The sequence below is a fragment of the Lissotriton helveticus genome, chromosome 4_1 (assembly GCF_964261635.1).
Source record: "Lissotriton helveticus chromosome 4_1, aLisHel1.1, whole genome shotgun sequence".
NCBI classification, from domain to species: Eukaryota; Metazoa; Chordata; class Amphibia; order Caudata; family Salamandridae; genus Lissotriton; species Lissotriton helveticus.
In genome coordinates, this window is record NC_136063.1 from 28,007,512 (window position 1) to 28,027,714 (window position 20,203).

The window sequence follows — 20,203 nt, forward strand, 5'->3', positions numbered from 1 at the left end:
AGTCTTGTATTTTCTGGCCGAGATGGGGCACAAGGTGTCCCCTTCGAAACTGCAATTTTGTGTCCAGCAAGTGGTGTACCTTGGACACTTACTGTCCAAGAGGGGTAGGCAGTTGACACCAGACCGTATCCAGTTAATAGCACATCTTCCACAGCCCAAGACTCAGAAGGAGGTACGAGCTTTTATCGGCCTCACTTCTTACTGCAGACAATGGATTCCTCAGTACGCATATCTAGCTAAGCCACTGATACAGTTAACGACACAGGAGGCAGCCACATTGACTGTCCTCCCCTGGACCCAAGAACATACACTTGTTTTCAATGAGTTAAAGAAAGCTTTATGCCAAGCACCTGTTCTAGCGACACCAAACTACAGTAAGCCTTTTACACTTTTTGTCACTGAACGTGATGGTACTGCATTATCTGTTCTCACACAAGATCAAGCAGGACAACACAAGCCTTGTGCTTATTTTTCTAGCACATTAGATCCGGTGGCCCAGGCTCTGCCTGCGTGCCTCAAGTCAGTTGCAGCCACAGCCCTAGCTATCAGACAAAGTGATTCCATAGTGTTAGGACACTCCCTGACAGTACAAGTTCCACACTCCGTGGAAGTTCTTTTGAACCGAACACAGACTCAGCACTTGACAATTGCACGTTTAACAGGTTATGAACTGACACTGTTTCAGCCACACATAGAAATCAGACGCTGCAACATTTTAAATCCCGCTACACTGTTACCCTCAGTTACTTCAAATCCTGCCACACATGACTGTGTGGAAGTTGTTAACACCATGACAAAGCCACGACAAGACTTGACAGACATTGCATTACCTGACCCCGACCTGACACTTTATGTGGATGTTTCATGTATGAGGACAAGTACAGGAGAGTTAGTAGCCGCGTATGCAGTGACTACTGAAACTGAAGTTATAGAAACACATCGTATTGATACCCTGTCTGCTCAAGCAGCAGAGCTCGTCGCTCTGACCCAAGCCTGCATACGAGCCAAGAACCTGAAAATAAACATATACACAGATTCACGTTATGCATTCGGAGTCGTACACGACTTTGGAATCCTCTGGCAAGAGAGAGGTTTCATGACTTCTCATGGAACCAAGATTCAGCATGGCCCCCTCATTCAAGCTCTGTTAGATGCAATACATTTACCGACAGCTATCGCCATCATGAAGTGCAAAGCACATACGAAAGTCACTGACATCATTTCCCAGGGTAACGACCTGGCAGATCGAACAGCCAAGCTTACAGCCCAGACTCCAGACATTCCAGTTAACACGACACAGACAGACGTTCCAGTTCAGACGACTTGTATGACTGTTAAGGACCCTACACAAGACGTACTAGATATACAGTCACATGCTACCCCAGATGAAATCAAGAAATGGTCTGAACAAGGAGGGGTCCAGACAGATCAAGGATGGTTGACGAAGGGAAAAGCCACATGGTTTCTCCCCGACTCTATGGTTCAAGTCATTATTAACACCGCACATAGTCCAGCACACTTAGGAGAAAAAGCCATGTTAGACAGTATTCAGAACCTCTGGTTTAACAAGCATTTACGAGCAGCAGCCAAACAGAAAGTACGTACCTGCATGATATGTTGTCAGTTCAATCCAGGTAAAGGTGTTCCGGTGGAACAAGGTGGATTCCATCCTCCTGACCACCCTTTTGAAGTCCTCCAGATGGATTATATTCAGATGGATCGATGTCGAGGTTTCAAGTATGTCCTCGTAGTTGTATGCGCTTTGTCCAGATGGACAGAAGCATATCCAGTCCCAGATTACACTGCCGCGACCACTGCCAGGCAGTTGGTTCGTGAATTTTTCCCCCGCTATGGATTACCGAGGGTCGTGTATTCAGATAACGGCCAGCCATTCTCATCCGAACTCATGAAACAAGTATCCCTTCTGTTAGGGTACCAGTGGAAGTTCCACTGTGTACGACATCCTGAAGCAGCTGGTCTCGTCGAGAGACATAATCAGACCCTGAAAATCCGCATTGCAAAGGTATGCGCAGAGAAAGGCGTAGATTGGATGGTAGCACTGCCAGTCGCCCTTTTTTATATGAGAATGGTCGCTCACTCCCGTTCAGGTCTGTCCCCTTTCGAGGTAGTTTTCGGTCGTCCCCCAAACATGTGGGGTACACCTAGACCACGTACAATTACTGATGTTGACAGTAATATGCTGACAGATTACCTGGCTTCCTTGATGTCTGCACTACTCTCTTGTCGTTCACAGGTCGCCGCTGCTTTTCCAGACAACACTCAAGTGAAACCGCACGAGGTCATACCAGGCGACCTCGTTCTGATTAGGAACTTTGATCGTTCAAGTCCGCTGGAGCCCCGCTGGAAAGAACCAAAGCTCGTTCTGATGACAACAAGGACTGCGATCAAGGTGGAGGGCCGAAAAGGCTGGTTGCATTCCAGTCACGTTAAACGATTCCATGGACTCCGTCCAAAGACTTTTCTCAAGGACTGCCCCGTTCTCAAGGACTGCCCAGATACTGACTCTAAACTTCCCCTGTTAGAGAAAACTCCGCAGCAGGAGTATAAAGAAAAATTATGGTCTAGTAAGTCAGCCAGTTTAATTGTCTAAGTCCCTCTCGGGTGAAACGGTTAGACAGGTTCCTGACATGTATGAGATAGACCCGCATAGTGAGAGAGTTAGTCGAAACTCTAAGAGAATACGTTATCAGAAAAATCTTCGAAGTCGATGCATTGTTACTCTATTAATTATGTTATTTCTGAGTTTTACGATTACAGGCATAAGTTATGTTTTATATATATGTTTTCCTCCTATCGTTTCACATGTACATTTTTCCTCTAATGTTACAGTAGAGCACACATTTAGTGAACTGCCTCCTCACGAGTTATCCTATCGTCTTGCCATGCGCAATAATACTTTTATCCGTATGTTACACTATTCACACCAGACTAGCAATGCCACAAATTGTTGGGTGTGTGGTCGACTCCCCCCTTTCCAGACACCGAAGGGAGTTCTGCCACTCTTTCCCTATCCGTTTTCACACAATGGTTCGTGTGGAGCATGGTCCACGTTAACGTCATCCTCAAACAATATGTCCCTTCTGAATAGAACATGTTTCCCAGACAAGGAAGGTCTTTCCCATAGAACAGGGTTAGATCTAGAAAATGAAGTATATGATCTAGGTAATTATTCCTCAAATTTCATGGTTTTGAATGTTCAGTCCGAGACTACTCCAGATATGCCTGCTATTACAGTCCTACCAGTGAAAGGCGAATTATGTGTCAGAAAGAATGGTTCAGTACATCTAGGACACAGTGATTGTACTACTGTGGTCGAGTATAGTGACAGTGGGAAATCTATTTTCAAAGCCTCACGTCATTCGTATTTTGTGTGTGGTCAGACCGCATATGTTCGTCTGCCCCTCGATTGGGATGGAACATGTTACATTGCCTTCCTACTGCCACCAGTTTTTCTAGCCCCATCCGATTATCACAGAAACACACATCTAGTACACGTTAGACATAGAAGGGAGATCGAGTCCCCAATTGTCGATCAAACTGAAACTGCCTTAGAACAGTATCAAGACTTCAATAAAGGTTTCTTTTTCTTCATAGGTCCTGTCCAGAATAGTAAGCTAATACGTAGGCTAACCAGAACCCTTGAAGCAGTAGTGAATGAGACTACTTCCGCTCTAGGTAACTTAACCGAAGAACAATCTGCTATGAGATTTGTCGTGCTTCAAAATCGTCTCGTCCTTGACGTCATACTGGCCGATAGGGGCGGAGCTTGTAGAGTCATCGGATCTAGTTGCTGCATTTTCATTCCTAATAACGCACCGTCTGTATATTCAGCTATAACTAGACTTCACAAAATAGCCCATCAGTTACACCAGAATCCAGGCACCTGGACATGGTCCGGTTGGCTCTGGAGTATAATATCTGCCTGGGGATGGAAAGTATTGTCATTCCTGGGTATAGCAGTAATGATCATATTCAGTTGTTGCCTATGTTTACAATGTGGCCCTGCGATTTGCGGCTTGTGCGCTACCTCTTGTATTCCTAGTTCTAAGTCCCGTTCCAAGACAATTCAAGACGAGCAAATGATGCTATATGAACAGATAGATGGTATCATGAATATTGATGTTTCCTGAAGGAAACGTAGGGCACAAGGAGGGAATGAGGAAAATTGAATTTTGCCTTGTCATGTGTGCCTACGTGTTCCCCATCCTATGTTATATGTGCATGATCGATATGCATATATCCCCTTATGATCGATTAAAGACGCAATTATAGTTGTGTCCAACGTTAGTATGTCAGTTATCCGGTCCCCGTGAAAGCAACGTGAATTAGGCTTCTAGGCCTATGTTGCCCACGTTTTACATTATGCCCGTTAGACTTATCGAATTGTCCCCGTTTCTAGGCCTCAAAGGGCCTGAACACCAGATTCAAGCTCCAGTCTCCTGAACCCACTCCGAGGAGCGATGCAGCCCCTCCCGCATCCCTGACCCTTGGCTTACTTCTTGCCGCGCAGCGCGGTGCCCGGCCTGGCTCTGCCTGCCTGTCTGCCAAGAATATGTTATGCCTACAGTTATCAGTTCAGCTCCCCGTCTTCACATTCCTAAGCTAACGAACCGCATAAACATCTTCAGCTATAGTCTAGTCTTCCTGTCTCCATGCAAGTGAATTACTGTATTAATATCCATAGAAGATTCATAGCACACGCATTACACGTAGAATATATGCATGCACCAGCCTTAGTGTCAAGTAGCCTTTGCTCTGATGACTTTTAGATTCTATCAACATGTTCTCCAAACACCAGATACCAGATATGATATAGGTACATGTCGTCCTGACATCTTAGACTTTAGTCTCCTCTTCTAGTGCAGAAGTCAGAGCCCCCAGCTCTCCCTAGTTACACGTCATGGCCCGTTTGCGCGCACCAGTAGGTTAAAGGTTCCAGCTGCCCAGGTAGCCCCCTCCATATATCCACCCATTTATGACACTTCTGTGACGTTCTCATCACATGTCTTCGTGCACGCCTTGTGCACGCCCTCTTTTTACGCCCATGTGTTCTTATCTTACGTTTGTCACTTGTTACGCCTACTGTATGCAATGTAATTGTACTGTTTTACTATATATATCATGCACTGTTAATGAGACGTTGCAGCTGCCATTCCATGCCATTCTATTTCAGGCTGTTCCAATCCTGTCCCTTCCCTTATGCCTGATTAAAGCCTGTTCGACTCAGATACCCCGGATCCTGCCTCTTATTTATTGAGCTATCTGTTTTATTTTATGCATAGAAAAATAGTACCGGTAATTAATTATTTATTTACCACACCATTGGGACTCTGAGTTGACAGTTTTTGAATCCAAAAGTTCTCTTGTTGCAGCAGGTACTTAGTATTGTCTCTACCTTCTTTTTTCTCCACCGTTTCAAGTATCATGTATTTCAATTGAGAGATGTTATGCTGTTCCACCATAAAATGTGTTGCCACCGTGGATTTAGTGTTTTTCATGCGTATGGTAGATTTGTGTTCTGTGAGCCTTATTTTTATGCGTCTTTCAGTCTTACCAATGTAAAGTTTCCCACAGGGACATTTCAGGGCATATATCACATTAGCCGTATCACATGTTGCGTTGACCTTGACTTTGATCTCATATCCTTTCATGGGGTGGTTTATTTTATTTCCCCTGATGATACTGTTACAATTGCCACAGTTCAAGCATGCTTTTGTGCCTTTATATATTTGGATATCAGATGGTCTATTCTTCAGTATTTCTCCTAGATTGCGAGCTCTTGTGTAAACAAATAGGGGTGTATTCTCAAAAGATTTTAGAAAATCTGGTTCCAACTTGAGTATGATCCAGTTTTTGATGATAATTTTCCTAAACTTTTGACTTAATGTGGAAAATGTAGATACAGCTACAATCCTTGTCTCTTCCTTTTTGATTGTTGCTTTTAATAATTCCCTTCTTTCAATTGCATCAACCTTCTTTCGTGAATCCTCTATGATATTTTTAGGATACCCTCAATTTTCAAATGTGTGATGGAAGCGATCAACAGATCCGCCGGATTGTAAAGCCAGAGTTTTTAATTGAATGCATTAACACTATGTGTGCATAGGCCGTGTGATTATAATATATGATGGTGCACTGTGTGTATTTTGAGCCTGGGAGGGCTTTATCTTAGATATACTGTGACAAAGCTGTTGGGCCAAACTCCAGACTTACAATGTCCTTCACATACATCTTTGTCCTCTCATCAAAGCTCATCTATTAATCCATTCATTCATCCATCCATTTAAATGGGATTACTCTCTGCACATGCCTGTCATAAAGTATCCTACAAGTTGTCATGGTTGGGTAAATTGTTGGTGGTAGGGTCTGTAACTATTTGCTGCTGATACAATGGCAGTGGGATAGGCCAATTATTAACTCCTCAAAGTAAATGGACATACGGGTCTGCTAATCTGCTTCACATAACACTCAGAATACTATATAGTATGCATCAGTGACCTCTCTCCTTTGTTAAACATTCAAAATGATACTGGGACTTTATGGGAGATGCTCTTCAAGGATGGGGAGTTGTAGCACTAGTCTTGCACAGGCCTCCCCTTTGAAGTGTTTTTTAGATACATATTGTTCATAATGACTGCTGAGGCATGGTTGGATAAGTCCTTGTCGGCTTCAGATTTCTCAAAAATTAAATTCAGGTTTGATCTTCTTTATTACATCAAAAAGGCCATTTGTGTTGGCTCTTAGGGCTCAGTGCACTTTACCACAGCTAACCAGTGCCAAAGTGCTTGCACTCTTTCCTTTAAACATGGTAAAATTGGCTTACAGTAAATTGGCAAATTTAATTTACTTGTAAGTCCCTAGATATGTGGTTCTACATGTACCCAGGGACTGTAAATGAAATGTTGCTAGTGGGGCTGCAACATTTATTGTGCCACCCATGTAAGTAGCCTATTTAAACATGTGTCAAGGCCAGGGCCTGTAATGGCAGTCTGCCTGTGCAGTTGTAAAACTGCCATTTTGACCTGGCAAAATAACCTTTTGCCAGGCCCAAAACGATTCCCTTTTACTACATATGTCACCAGGATGTCACCACTAGTGCAAGCCCTTTCCATAAGGCAGGGTGCAGTATGCAGAGTGCAGTGTATTTAAACGGTTTGGCATATACTTTTAAGTTTTATATTTTCCAGGATAGGCGAGGCTGAATTGCTACCCTTGTTCTTTGTGTGATTCTCACATTTTTCACAATCCCATGACTTCAGTGATGTACAGGCAACATTGATGGCAGCACCCACACTCTGAAAAGTGTTCCAGTGCCACCAGCCTGGGTGCCTTTGTGTGAAATGTTCATGCTTTCTGGCTAATGTGTCATGTGGGACATTTCCATGCCTTCTGGCAGCCTGGGTGCTTATGTGTGACGTTTCCATTCTTTCTGACCTGGGTGCTAATGTGTGACGTTTCCATGCTTTCTGGCCTGGGTGCTTATGTGTGCTATTTCCATAGTTTCTGGCCTCAGTCACCTGGAGGCTCATGTGTGACATTTCCATGCTTTCTGGTCTGGGTGTTTATGTGTGACGTTTCCATGCTTTCTGGCCTGGTGTGAACAGGCCTGGGTCAGTACCTAGGTGCTTATGAGTAACATTTCCACAGTTTCTGGCCTCAGTGGGCTGTGTGCTGATGTGTGACGTCACATGTCAGTGCTTAATGGGTGACAACCTGAGTGACAATTTATTAATAATACAAAAAAGATAAGAATGTAGTTTTTATGCTATAAAGTTATGAAGATGAAACAGTCTTTAAAAAAAATCCCCAAACGCATAGCACTTTTTATTGAAAAGACAAGAGTGGCCCAAAGGGCAGCAATGTATGCGATTTTACTTTTACACCTACCCAGGGAGTAATCTGTAGGTTGTGATTTCCATCTGTACTGTGCTATCTCGGAGCATGTCCTAGGGAGTGGTCTCTTCTTCGCACACAACTTTGTACCATAGAGAAAGGCTGTGAGCATTATGTCTAGCATAGGTTTTGCACTGAAACAACAGGTAATATCCATCCCTTACAAAATTATATGCTTAGGCAAAATGTTTCCTGTACTGTATTTATGCTGCACTCTAGAGATTACATGCATTCTTAGAAAACCTCAAGAAGGTGTCAGCTTTTGTCTTAAATCTAGGTCTATCTTTGTTAGTAGGAAGGGCTTTACATCAAAACCCATAGGTGGCTGCTTGGGGACTTTCTCCCACATCTCATCCGTGAAACCCCCTCTTGATACAAATTAATGCACAGTGCGATTGAATATAACACTTGTTTTTGAAGAAGTACGTTATTATGTTTTTATAGTATTTCATATTAAGGATTTGCTGCAGGCAGGCCGTCTTAACTGTTTAAAATGTAAAAATGCCCACAATCATAATGTTGCGCACTGTTGCACTTTACATAAGATGCTTTATTTTAGCACTGTTTACAAAATTCAGGATATACAAATCATTTTATGTTTGCACATTGTCTTGTACATTTTTTCCTCTGAACCTCTGCACAATTGTTTGAAGTTAAGTGTGTTTTTAAATGTCTTCATACTATTTTATATGAAGAATAAATTAGTTATATTTAAATGTTCTCTGTAGGAATGTCTGTGATTTATGACTGGGTATCCTGGTGCTCCATATGGTAATAATTTACCATGCTTTAAAAGTTAATACAATCTAATATGTAATGAAAAATGTGTTGAAAAATGCTTTATTTTGGCCTTTCTGTTTGCCAAATATTCTTGGGGGGGACAATCCCCCAAACTCCCCCTGGTAGTGGTTGTTCACTGCGCTTGCTCGCTACAAGTGGGGGCTTGTCTCACTTTTACTGTGTTCTCTCTGATTCACCACTTGTGTCTATTTTTGGTGCTCTCTGAAAGAATGTCTATGGGTACATATGACTGGGTTGGTAACCTGGTGCTCTTTAAGGTCAGCATCTACTATCTACTGTGCTTTGAATGTTGATACAATTGAATATGTAATGAAAAATGTGCTGTAAAACTTACGATTTTGGTCTGTCCTTTCCCAAAATGTTTGTGGGGGGAGTACACCCCAAACTCCCCTAGTAGTGGTCGGGCTCGCTCGCTGCCCCCGTTGGATATCGCGCTGAACGGAGGCTGGTCTTGCTAAATTTGCCTGGGCTGTTTTCAGTTCCCAGTCCTGCCCTGGTATAGTAAATAAAGTCTTTGCATTCCCATAAAATAGAAGTCTCTTCTGGTGAGGCAGCAAATGAAGATTATGTAGAACATGAGCCCTTCACTGCATAAGAATTTTACAGATCCGGTGGTTCAGCAAATACAAACGCATCTGCCTCCTTCATGTAGAATATCTTGAGTTTTTTAGAACAACACTCCAGCAACGTGATACAGTGTTGCACTCGTGGGCTTCTAAAACAAATATTGAGAGGCAGGACGCCTCTGTCTTCAGCACGTCCTTTCTCTGAAATGAGAAACAGCTGATCAAGGCTCCAGGGGTTTTTCAACAAACCAGGAGAGGCAGGCAGGCCCAGATTTCGTTCACACGCTGAGAGAAGGAAATCAACTAGCAGCTCAGAGCTTTTCACGCTTAATGAGCTGGGGAGATGCAGACAGCCTCGGTCTTCAGCACGCCCACGCTATGAAGGGAAGGATGAATAAATTGACCAGGCAATACGTTTTCATGAGCAGTGGGAGATAGGCAAAAAGGGAAAGGCTCTGGTTTCATTCAATGAAAGCACAAGGTAATCCTTACAAGAATTCACAATAATAATCAAACAAGTCGAAATCTCCAACGGCTTTCACAGAGTATCCAGAGTTCAAAACGAGGAAATCCAGGTCAGAGGGTGTGGTCCACCATCTTATGAGTAAGCCAAGCACTGAATGAAGAAAGAGGCCCTTCCTTTAATGGGATGGCAAAAGATTGTACATGCGACATTAACTGAAGCAGATGCACATCACACAGACAGCATTGCAGTCACAAATTAATAAACCCATACTCCAATATGGTCATTGTTGCTAAAAATGCTATTGGCAGAAAGGGGGGTTGATGAATGATAGATAGGATAGATTTGGCTAACTTAACAAATACTGCGAGATAAGGGAGTAGAACAAGACAAATAAAATAAATCACCCCCACTTAGAACCATAGTTTTGAATGATAGTGATAACCCTAAATAAACCAAGTAAGCAGGGTAGGTGAGCAGGAGCATGCTCGTCATGAGAAGAGCTATCTTGCTTATTCATCCAAACAATCCAAATATTAATTCATCCTTCAATTCTATTTCACCCATAGCCCCCATGATTGAGCTTTACTTTCTCCCATCCAGTCTTTCACCAAAATTCCCCATACATTACCCACCCATTCAATAGAAATCCTTTCTTTAAACCATCCCTTTGCCAATCCACTGTGCGCCCTTCCACCCACCCACCCTTTCACTCATATATAATTTCCTTTAATTTAAGTTACCTTCTTTTCTTTCATGTCTCCCTCAAGCCATGAGAGCTCATTATGTGAAATTTTACTGCCTTGTAGATAGAAGAGGCCATAATAATAAGTCAACCACCGCTGAGGCTGGTAAAGTAGGGGTGGGGGGTTCACTTCACAGTAGTTTTTAATGACGAGGAATGATGCCATGGCCATGGCAATAGCTAGTGAGCATAGTAATTGCAAGAAATTATGTGACTTACCAGTGCCCGTCCATGTCACTTCTCCTCTTCCAACAGACCCGTCTCCTTCTGCAGCAGCACTGGAGCCGGCATCACCGATATTCTGTGTGGCTAGAATAAAACATTACACATAATTTAGATCCCAGATACGCAACACCAAATACAACTGCAATGCAGCAATACAGGTCAGTTAGCACGTCATTATCTTTCAAATATCACTCTGGGCATTTGAATGGCTGGGTCACAAAGTTAAACAAGCCAGGCATGGAATAATAGTCAATGAAAGATATATGGTGTTGGTTCGCAGATGCAAGGGAGTGGGACCTCATACTTTTTTGCCAACCTTGCTGCACTGTAATGGGAAACTGCTGATATTCTGGAACTATAAATGAACGAGTCTGCAACAACACTACATTAAGGGGTGGGGGTGGTCCATGAGAACCATGGTCACTCTCACATGAACCGATCGGAGTTAGAGCTAGGCATAAGCAGAAAAAGGAAAGCCCTCTCAACAAACATACATGGTGATTTTTATTTAAAATATTAGCTTACTTGGCCCTGCTCTCTAAATCTTCATGATAGACAGCACCAACATTCTAATATCCCAAGATTCAACCCTAAGAAGTCCACAACAATCATAAAAGGACTTACTAGAATCACCAGGGCCCTCGGCAGCGGCGTTGGTGATTGGGGCGGGCTGATCAGGTTCTCCTGGACCCTCAGAATTGTCCCTCTTCTTGCCATTGGGTGCTGATGAAAGAAATGTAGAAGATAAATAAAATTAGACTAGTGATTCTGTTAATAATTTCCACAAAAATGTTTATGAAAAGCAAACTCAGTCGTTAAAATAGATCACTGCTAGTTTTGACTCGAGTCTATCGACTGTCGTTATATCCATATTCCAAATCTCCTTAATCAAATCTATATTTAGAACAAATGTATTGCAGTGAATGATCTTTGTTTTTATCTATTTCCATTTCTCAACTCCCTTGTTGAGCCAACTCAGTCTCCCTTTCTTACAACACATAGATGCATACTTCACATCATCACTGTGGATTTACTTAAATAACCTGGAACTGTATGAGCTACATAAGCAAAGTCACAGAGAGAATGCGCTACTCATTGATTCACTATAGTGACAGGAGAACAGCCTGCAATAGCTTCTTAATTAATCAGCAAAAGTGAGTGCCTGATAAGTGCAATTAGGAAGGGGCACCTGCCTAGCAGAATCTAGAAAGAGGATCACACATTAATCTACCAGCTAAATTAAACATAACTTACCTTGGAGAGTGATCAGCATGCTATTTGTATTTCTTTCTATCATTGTAGAACACAACCACAATAAATAATTAATATTAATGAGCCCTGGAATCTCAACCCCTAGCAGGTCGAGCATGTCCTGTTTGCGGTCCAGAATGTCCGCACAATGTTGCCTTAGCTGCTGTATGGTGCGCTGAACATGGCTGGTTCTCCACACGCACTGATGCACCATCCACCAGTATCGCTGATGCTCCCACGGGGGTAGCCTCTACCGGGCCTGTCAGCATAGAGGGGAGTTGGCGCTGCATAAAATAACAAGTGCTGCCACCCTGCCTCTCCAAAGATGGCCCAGGTCTGTATACCTGGGCAGTGGTGTCACCTTCAAGGAAGTCACCCCTGTCCCATGAAGCTGGCTGGGGAAATAATAAGACGGAAAAGGAAGGGAAAGTAAAGAATAAAGAAATAAGGAAAGAAGGGGAAATAGTCACAAAACCAGAAACAAAACACATAGACTATTATAAAAAAATAAACATTAGGGGTAGAAAAGTTATTAAGGAGGGAGATTGCAAAGATTAAGGACAGATAAAAATGTAGGCCCATCATCATCACAGAGCAGAAAAACAAGATGGCCGTGCTCAGGCGGACCATGTGATTCTGTTTGCGCACGATTTAGACCACAAGAACACACTTAAGACCCATGTAGTGCCATTCATGCACCATTTTGGAGCATGCAGATGCACTCCACGTCTCCAACACAACACCGGCAACCTTTGCCCACAAGCAGAAATCTGCAAAGTGCAGGAGAGTTTTTTTCCAACTCTTCCGGATTCTGTGAAGTAGGACTCCATCAAATCTGCCCACGTCTAGTAGTAATGCCACTTTTAGAAAGTGGTAATTTTACTGTGCTCATGACTCTTGTGCTTTGCAACCTGACTCCAAACCACATCTAGCGCAAAATGACAGCTAGGCTTTATGCATACTTTCCAGACAGCCATCACACAGGAAGGGTTGGGTGTAACAGGGATGCATCTGCATACTGAATAGTCTTCCTGGGCTGGGAGAGAGGGAGGCAGGCACTCTTACATCTGTATATGATGGCACACAAAGGGCTTGTTTATCCCCTGCTGTATGTCTGGTACCAGAGTTGGGTTGAAACGGGGTATTGTGCACTTCAAAGGATCTTTTGAAGTTACCTCCACATCAAAGACATTTTGATTATAAGGACGGGGACTCTGACCCCAGGGATGTGGGGCTCACCCATTTTCCCCAGTAATACAGGTAATGAGTTAGGCAACATGATCTTAATTGGTGATTTGTGCATTGACTATGTTACTAGCTGCATTACATGCCCTAAATGTTAATGTGTTTCATCTGAAACCTTGCAATGTCAGGATAACCTGTACTAATCCAGAATTGCATAATATGTACAGCAATAATGATTCATGTGCTTTTAGGTTATGATCTGTGGCATTACCAGCCCTGCACAAATGTTATGCCCTGTGTATTCATGATAACCAGTACTATACAACATGTACTGTAAGGATGTTTCATGATGTTTTGCAACATAACAGACGTTCTCTTATTGCACCCATTTTGTTTTTCCTGACAATTGCCTTGTTGGTAAAGTAATCAATGAGCTCTGATGTTTTGTTCTATAGTTTGTGTATAATATATTTTATTCAACATTGTGTGGAGTCTCTTTTGTAGTGTATTTATTGTGTTACTGGTGTGAGTGTGTTGTGCAAATGCTTCACACATTGCCTCTGGGATAAGCATGACTGCTCTGGCCAAGCTACCAAGGGGGTGAGCAGGGGTTATCTTCGGTGGCTAACTCCCTTACTTACCCCAACTAGACTGGTGGGTTCTGCCTGGCTTAGGTGCATACCCTAGCCAACCAGAAACCCCATTTATAACAAGAACATTTTAAGAATACAATGTAAAGAAGACAGAGACAGTATAGATTGAAATCAGCTACTGTATTAGACAGATTTGAAATTCAAAGCAATAATCAGAATTTAGTCAATAAGTCTAGTGTTTTTCATAAGTAACAGAATGTAGCATAATACCACACATTTCACAGAGTTATATAAAGACAATCGTAAAGAGAAATGTGGTCATCTAAAGTTCAACCAAGGGGTCAATGGGAAGTTCACTCTGCAAGGGGATTCCTGCCACCAGAAAGGACAGGAGAACAGTTCAGGTAAAGTTCTCTCAGCATAAGCATAGTGTTCGGTCAATTTTAGGATAAAATAAAAGTGGCAAGAACAGGTGAACCAGGAGTGTCAGCAAGCCCATTGGCATGAGCTTAACTCATTAGGATTAAGGAAATCTCCATTCCAAGAGGGAGATTAGTCTGCAAAAGGAATAGGTGCACCATGGCAAAGGCAAGGAAGCAGGGACTCTCAAAGGTAAAGAGCTGGCACAGAAAAGGCTCTCAAAGTCAAAAAACACAACTGATCTGCTTAGCAAACTCCAATCTGCTCTGCTCTCAGGAAGAAGTGATCAAATAGATTTTCCAGTCCAAAGATTATATCAATTGTCATCCCACTATAGTCCGTGTCACATGTGACCATCATCCACTCACAAGGTGCAAAAGTAGATACTTTGGAGATATTTCCCAGGCAAGTAATGGGAATCGATCATCTGTTCCGAGCACACAGGTTAGTCTAGAAAGTACAATCCAAATGGCTGCTTTCCATTAGCTAAGGTGGAGAGGTTAGTTTCTCATGTTAAAGTCCATATTGATGTTTTGAAAAAATCTCCTTTAAGCACCAGGATTGTCACGTGAAAGTGCAAAATAGTTACATGAAAGCAACATCTTTTCTCCTCAGTCCATGAAGTAAAAATACAAACATAAAGGAAAAGTTACTTAATGCATGTTGAGGGTAATCATCTTAATTAATTATTTAATATGCAATTAGACCTAAGCATAGTGGAAATTAATTAAGCATTTGTGTCAAATAGCCAGGTATTATAAGTTGTCAAAGACTATTGCATAGAAATGTTCATTCTCGGATGTGGCCTACTGCCACAATTTACAAAGTACCAACTCTTAAAATGCTCTTAAAGTATAATTCAGTGAAATTGTTTCAGAAACACCAGGACTTTATTAGTGTGAATATTCTAAGCAGCAAATTTTATCCATGTAGGTCAGAGTTTATGGAAATTGTATCAGCTTTTCAATCTCTACGGTGCATTACAATGGAAGCATTAAAAGATGGCTTACATTCATCATAATTTCAAAAAGGGGGTGGTGATGGACAGAGTATCTGAGTTAATCAGAACACTCCTACCCAGTCAACAGATCAGGGCTTGATCCATCACCGTTTTTTAGCTCACTGCACCATCCCAGTTCAGAACCTGGCTATATGCAAATTAGTCTGTCCCTGGCCCAGTGCATCATGGGAACAGGGCAGACCAAACTACCAAGCCAATTCTTCACTGGAAAGGAAACAAGCTTCCGGGGACCGGTTTCTGGCATTACAGCCGTCTTCGGCCCGGCTTGCTTGAATCCTGATGGTGCAATGAGCAAGGGACTCATGTCTGAGCATACCCTTCCACACTCATGGTGGCCAAAATAATTTCAAAAAGGGGGTGGTGATGGACAGAGTATCTGAGTTAATCAGAACACTCCTACCCAGTCAACAGATCAGGGCTTGATCCATCACCATTTTTTAGCTCACTGCACCATCCCAGTTCAGAACCTGGCTATATGAAAATTAGTCTGTCCCTGGCCCAGTGCATCATGGGAACAGGGCAGACCAAACTACGAAGCCAATTCTTCACTGGAAAGGAAACAAGCTTCCGGGGACCGGTTTCTGGCATTACAGCCGTCTTCGGCCCGGCTTGCTTGAATCCTGATGGTGCAATGAGCAAGGGACTCATGTCTGAGCATACCCTTCCACACTCATGGTGGCCAAAATAATTTCAAAAAGGGGGTGGTGATGGACAGAGTATCTGAGTTAATCAGAACACTCCTACCCAGTCAACAGATCAGGGCTTGATCCATAACCGTTTTTTAGCTCACTGCACCATCCCAGTTCAGAACCTGGCTATATGCAAATTAGTCTGTCCCTGGCCCAGTGCATCATGGGAACAGGGCAGACCAAACTACCAAGCCAATTCTTCACTGGAAAGGAAACAAGCTTCCGGGGACCGGTTTCTGGCATTACAGCCGTCTTCGGCCCGGCTTGCTTGAATCCTGATGGTGCAATGAGCAAGGGACTCATGTCTGAGCATACCCTTCCACACTCATGGTGGCCAAAATAATTTCAAAAAGGGGGTGGTGATGGACAGAGTATCTGAGTTAATCAGAACACTCCTACCCAGTCAACAAATCAGGGCTTGATCCATCACCGTTTTTTAGCTCACTGCACCATCCCAGTTCAGAACCTGGCTATATGCAAATTAGTCTGTCCCTGGCCCAGTGCAACATGGGAACAGGGCAGACCAAACTACCAAGCCAATTCTTCACTGGAAATTCATCATAAACATTTGCGAAATTGTGAAATACTCATGCATGCATTGGTATATAACTGGTCATTTTAGCATGCTTAATTTGCATCATAGCAAAGGATTATCATTTCATGACATTTTGTTTCAACATTGATTAAGCCATCAGAAAAGTTGATTATTAGACATTTTAAACACACCATCTACTAATTCCTTCTATTTCTACAACTCTAAACAATCTTTTATGGTGCATATACTATGATTTTCTCAGAATCATTGTCATTCATTTAACATGCGCCATGTGCACATTTGTTTTCGTGGGTGGTGTTGTTGTCATATCCAGTTTTTATTGTTATAGAACTGTTTGACAGTTTGTACGCTGTAACAATCTTCCCTTTGATGGTAAATAAAGCCATCACATCAACTGCTATTCAAATGTCACAAATCACAGTTTGGTTGTTTTCTGTCTCTTGCATCTGGAATTCTCCAGAGCTTTCATTTCATCATATTATTGACTCTGTGCGTCTTCAAATTCAACTTCAGATATTGATCTTTTAACTCCTCCTTTATCTCTTTTATACCTACAGAATTTGATAGTGACTAACACAAGCAATATGCACAAATAAATTACCACTAAGGTTCTCTAGAGGTTTATCACTAACCCACTTCCTAGGTTACCCAACCAGTTGCTTACAGTTGACAATCCTTTCCCTATCATTTCCCAGGCACCATCAGACTTTAACTCTTCCAGGTCTTTGTTTAAATCAGTCATGTTTTTGATATAACCCTTTACGTCTTTACTCCTATCAGATATGTAGGTGCAACATTGTTGGAACATTAACATTTAACACCTTTGCGTCCATATAGAGACCACTCTGGTCTACCTCTACGGCTTTGCCAATCATACCATCCTCCACCCCCCTCTGGCATCATCATGCTGACAGGTCTGGGTCAGAATGTTCTCTGTTTATCAAATATTGTTGGGACATAGCCTGATTTGGAAATGAATGTCTCTTTGTGTGTTGAACCTCATTCTCATTGTATCTCTGCAATAGGTCATTCAGGTGTGGCTATATACAAAGAGGGGGACCAGGAGCACGCACAGGTTCTGCATACATGCCCCTTACAGGATCACATTTCACAACAAAGGGTATGCAGTTCTTTTTGATAAAACGGAGAAAAAAATGTGAGATTGGTTGTAAACTGTAGAGTCAGACTAGGGAGTCTGGTTTATCAGGAGCAAAAACCCTCAAACATCCAGATGGGTTTCAAACTTCATTATAGGGCATGCATCTTGCTGGACGGACACCCGCAAGAGGACTCTTTGCCGGGGGTCTTTTCTTTCAATGCTGTAAGTAATATATGTGTGGGAAAAGTGCATATTCAACTAGACTAAGTAGTCCTCAAAATAATTTTTAGTGAGCAAGTCCACTAGACAATGATCTGTGATAGCTCAGTGGGTTGAAATGTTTCTTGCTGTTAAAAGTCACTACTGTCAATTTATCGGGACCAACGTTACATAATCTACACGGATGTTGGAATCTGGGATTGTGTAATTCTGAGTGTTTACCAATCATAACTTACCTCGATTGGTGTAGGTGGATACCTTCATGTAAAGATTCTAAAAAACGCTGTAAATTTAGGTGGTGGGAATGTCTCCTGGAGAGAGAGCAGAGCTAATACTAATTTAGCTTGAGATTCATAGCACAGAATCCACGGGGCGACCTACCCAGTCTCTGCATCCTCTGAAGTTTAATAAAGTCAGACTCTCCAGTCTGACTCCCCCGTTCACAATCGGCCTCACATTTTCCATCTTTCCATCAAAAGGAACTGCATACCCTTTGTTGTCACATTCTGTTGTGGCATCGGAGCACAACCAAGTCCATTGGGAGCCGAACGAGTCAGTCGGCGACAATACCAGGATCAAAACAACAGAGCAGAGGGCAGGCCTGAGCAACCAACGAGTCTGATCACTAACCTATCCAAGTTTACTCTTAGCACTGACGAAATCGAGGTACTAGAGAAGGGTCTCGGTTTTGTTCCAACACCGAGCCTTGACAAATTCAGACTACGATGTGAGCTGTCTGAATTTTTTCGGAAGCTAAGATTGAAAAGTTTCTTCGAGAAAAACACGACTGAATCGACACAGAGATTGCAGGGGGACACTAGTTTTAGACTACCATCCACCTTTACTCCACCACCTCACAGCGTTGCACCGGAAATACTAGCATTTGAACAGGCGGTGACAAAGGAAGTTGAGTCCCTCGAGACTCCTACCCCCTTTAAGAATCTTACAACTGGCGAATTTAGAGCGATACAGAGGTTACAGACTAACCCTGATATCGTGATAAAAAGCGCAGACAAAGGGGGTGGGATAGTCATCCAGGACAAAGTCGCCTACGATCGCGAGTGCAGGCGTCTTCTGAGCAACAATACCAACTATGTAGTGCTTAGGGAAGATCCCTCTGAGATCTTGAAAACAGAGATAATCGAGCTGGTCATGACTGCGGAGCACGACGGGAACATCACGAAACAAGAGGCGGATTTCTTAACAGTCTCTGAGGGTAAAATTCCATATTTTTATACCCTCCCAAAGACACATAAGGGGATCCTTCCTCCTCCAGGAAGACCAATAGTTTCGGGTTTGGGTTCATTACTCGAACCTCTGTCAAAGTATTGTGACTTGTTCCTCAGACCCTTAATTGAAACAACGAGTACTTACATTAAAGATACTAAAAGCTTATTGGCAATGCTGGAATCCATTGAGTTACCTGAGGAACCGTGCTTGCTGGCTACATTGGACATCGAGAGTTTGTATACTTGTATACCTCAAGAGGTAACTATCGATGTGATCTCCCAAACTCTAGAGGCTTCCCCTTGGGATTACAACACCTCGAAATCCTTTGTTGTGGACTGTGCCAGACTGGCCCTGAAACGAAATTTCTTTCAATACGAGAATACTCTCTTTTTACAAGCAACTGGTACGTCTATGGGCAGTACATTTGCCCCAAGCGTAGCAGGATTGTATGTGTTTGATTTCGAGACCACCCATATTCTACCATCGTCTAACCCATACTTTGCTCATATAATTTTATGGCAAAGATACATAGACGACGTGTTACTCATCTGGAAGGGGGACGAGGAGTCACTTAGTTCCTTTTTTGCTTGGGTAAATGAGCGGGATCCACACCTAAAATTCACATATGGTTTTCATCACTCCGAGGTAGTGTTCCTGGATGTCACTATCCAACGCATGGGTAACCAACTAAAGACCAAAACTTACTCGAAACCCACCACAAAAAACAATCTGTTGCATTACACAAGTTTTCATCCCCAACCACTTAGGGAGAATTTACCATTCGGACAATACCTCCGTATTAGGAGGAATTGTAGTGCTGTCACAGATTTTAAGGAACAATCAGACCAGTTGACAGGCAAACTTCAAGATAGAGGATATCCTCCACATCTCTTGGCCAAGAGCTATAAAAGGGCGCGCAATCAGAACCGTGAGTCCCTTTTGGAGGATCTCCCTAAGAATACCTTGGATAATGTCCCTTTGACCTGTGTTACCACCTTTAATACAGCCTCTAATAGGGTGAGTCGCAGCATTAAGGAGCATTGGCGAATTTTGACATCCAATACCTTGAAATGGGAAAAACCTTTGTTTTCTTACAAGAGAGCTAGTAGTCTCAAGGATTCCTTGGTACACACTCGCCCTCAAAAATTACCACCAAATCCCAGCAGTGTTCTCAATACGTGGGGTCTTCCTCCAGTATTGGGTCATTACCCATGTGGTAGTTGTAG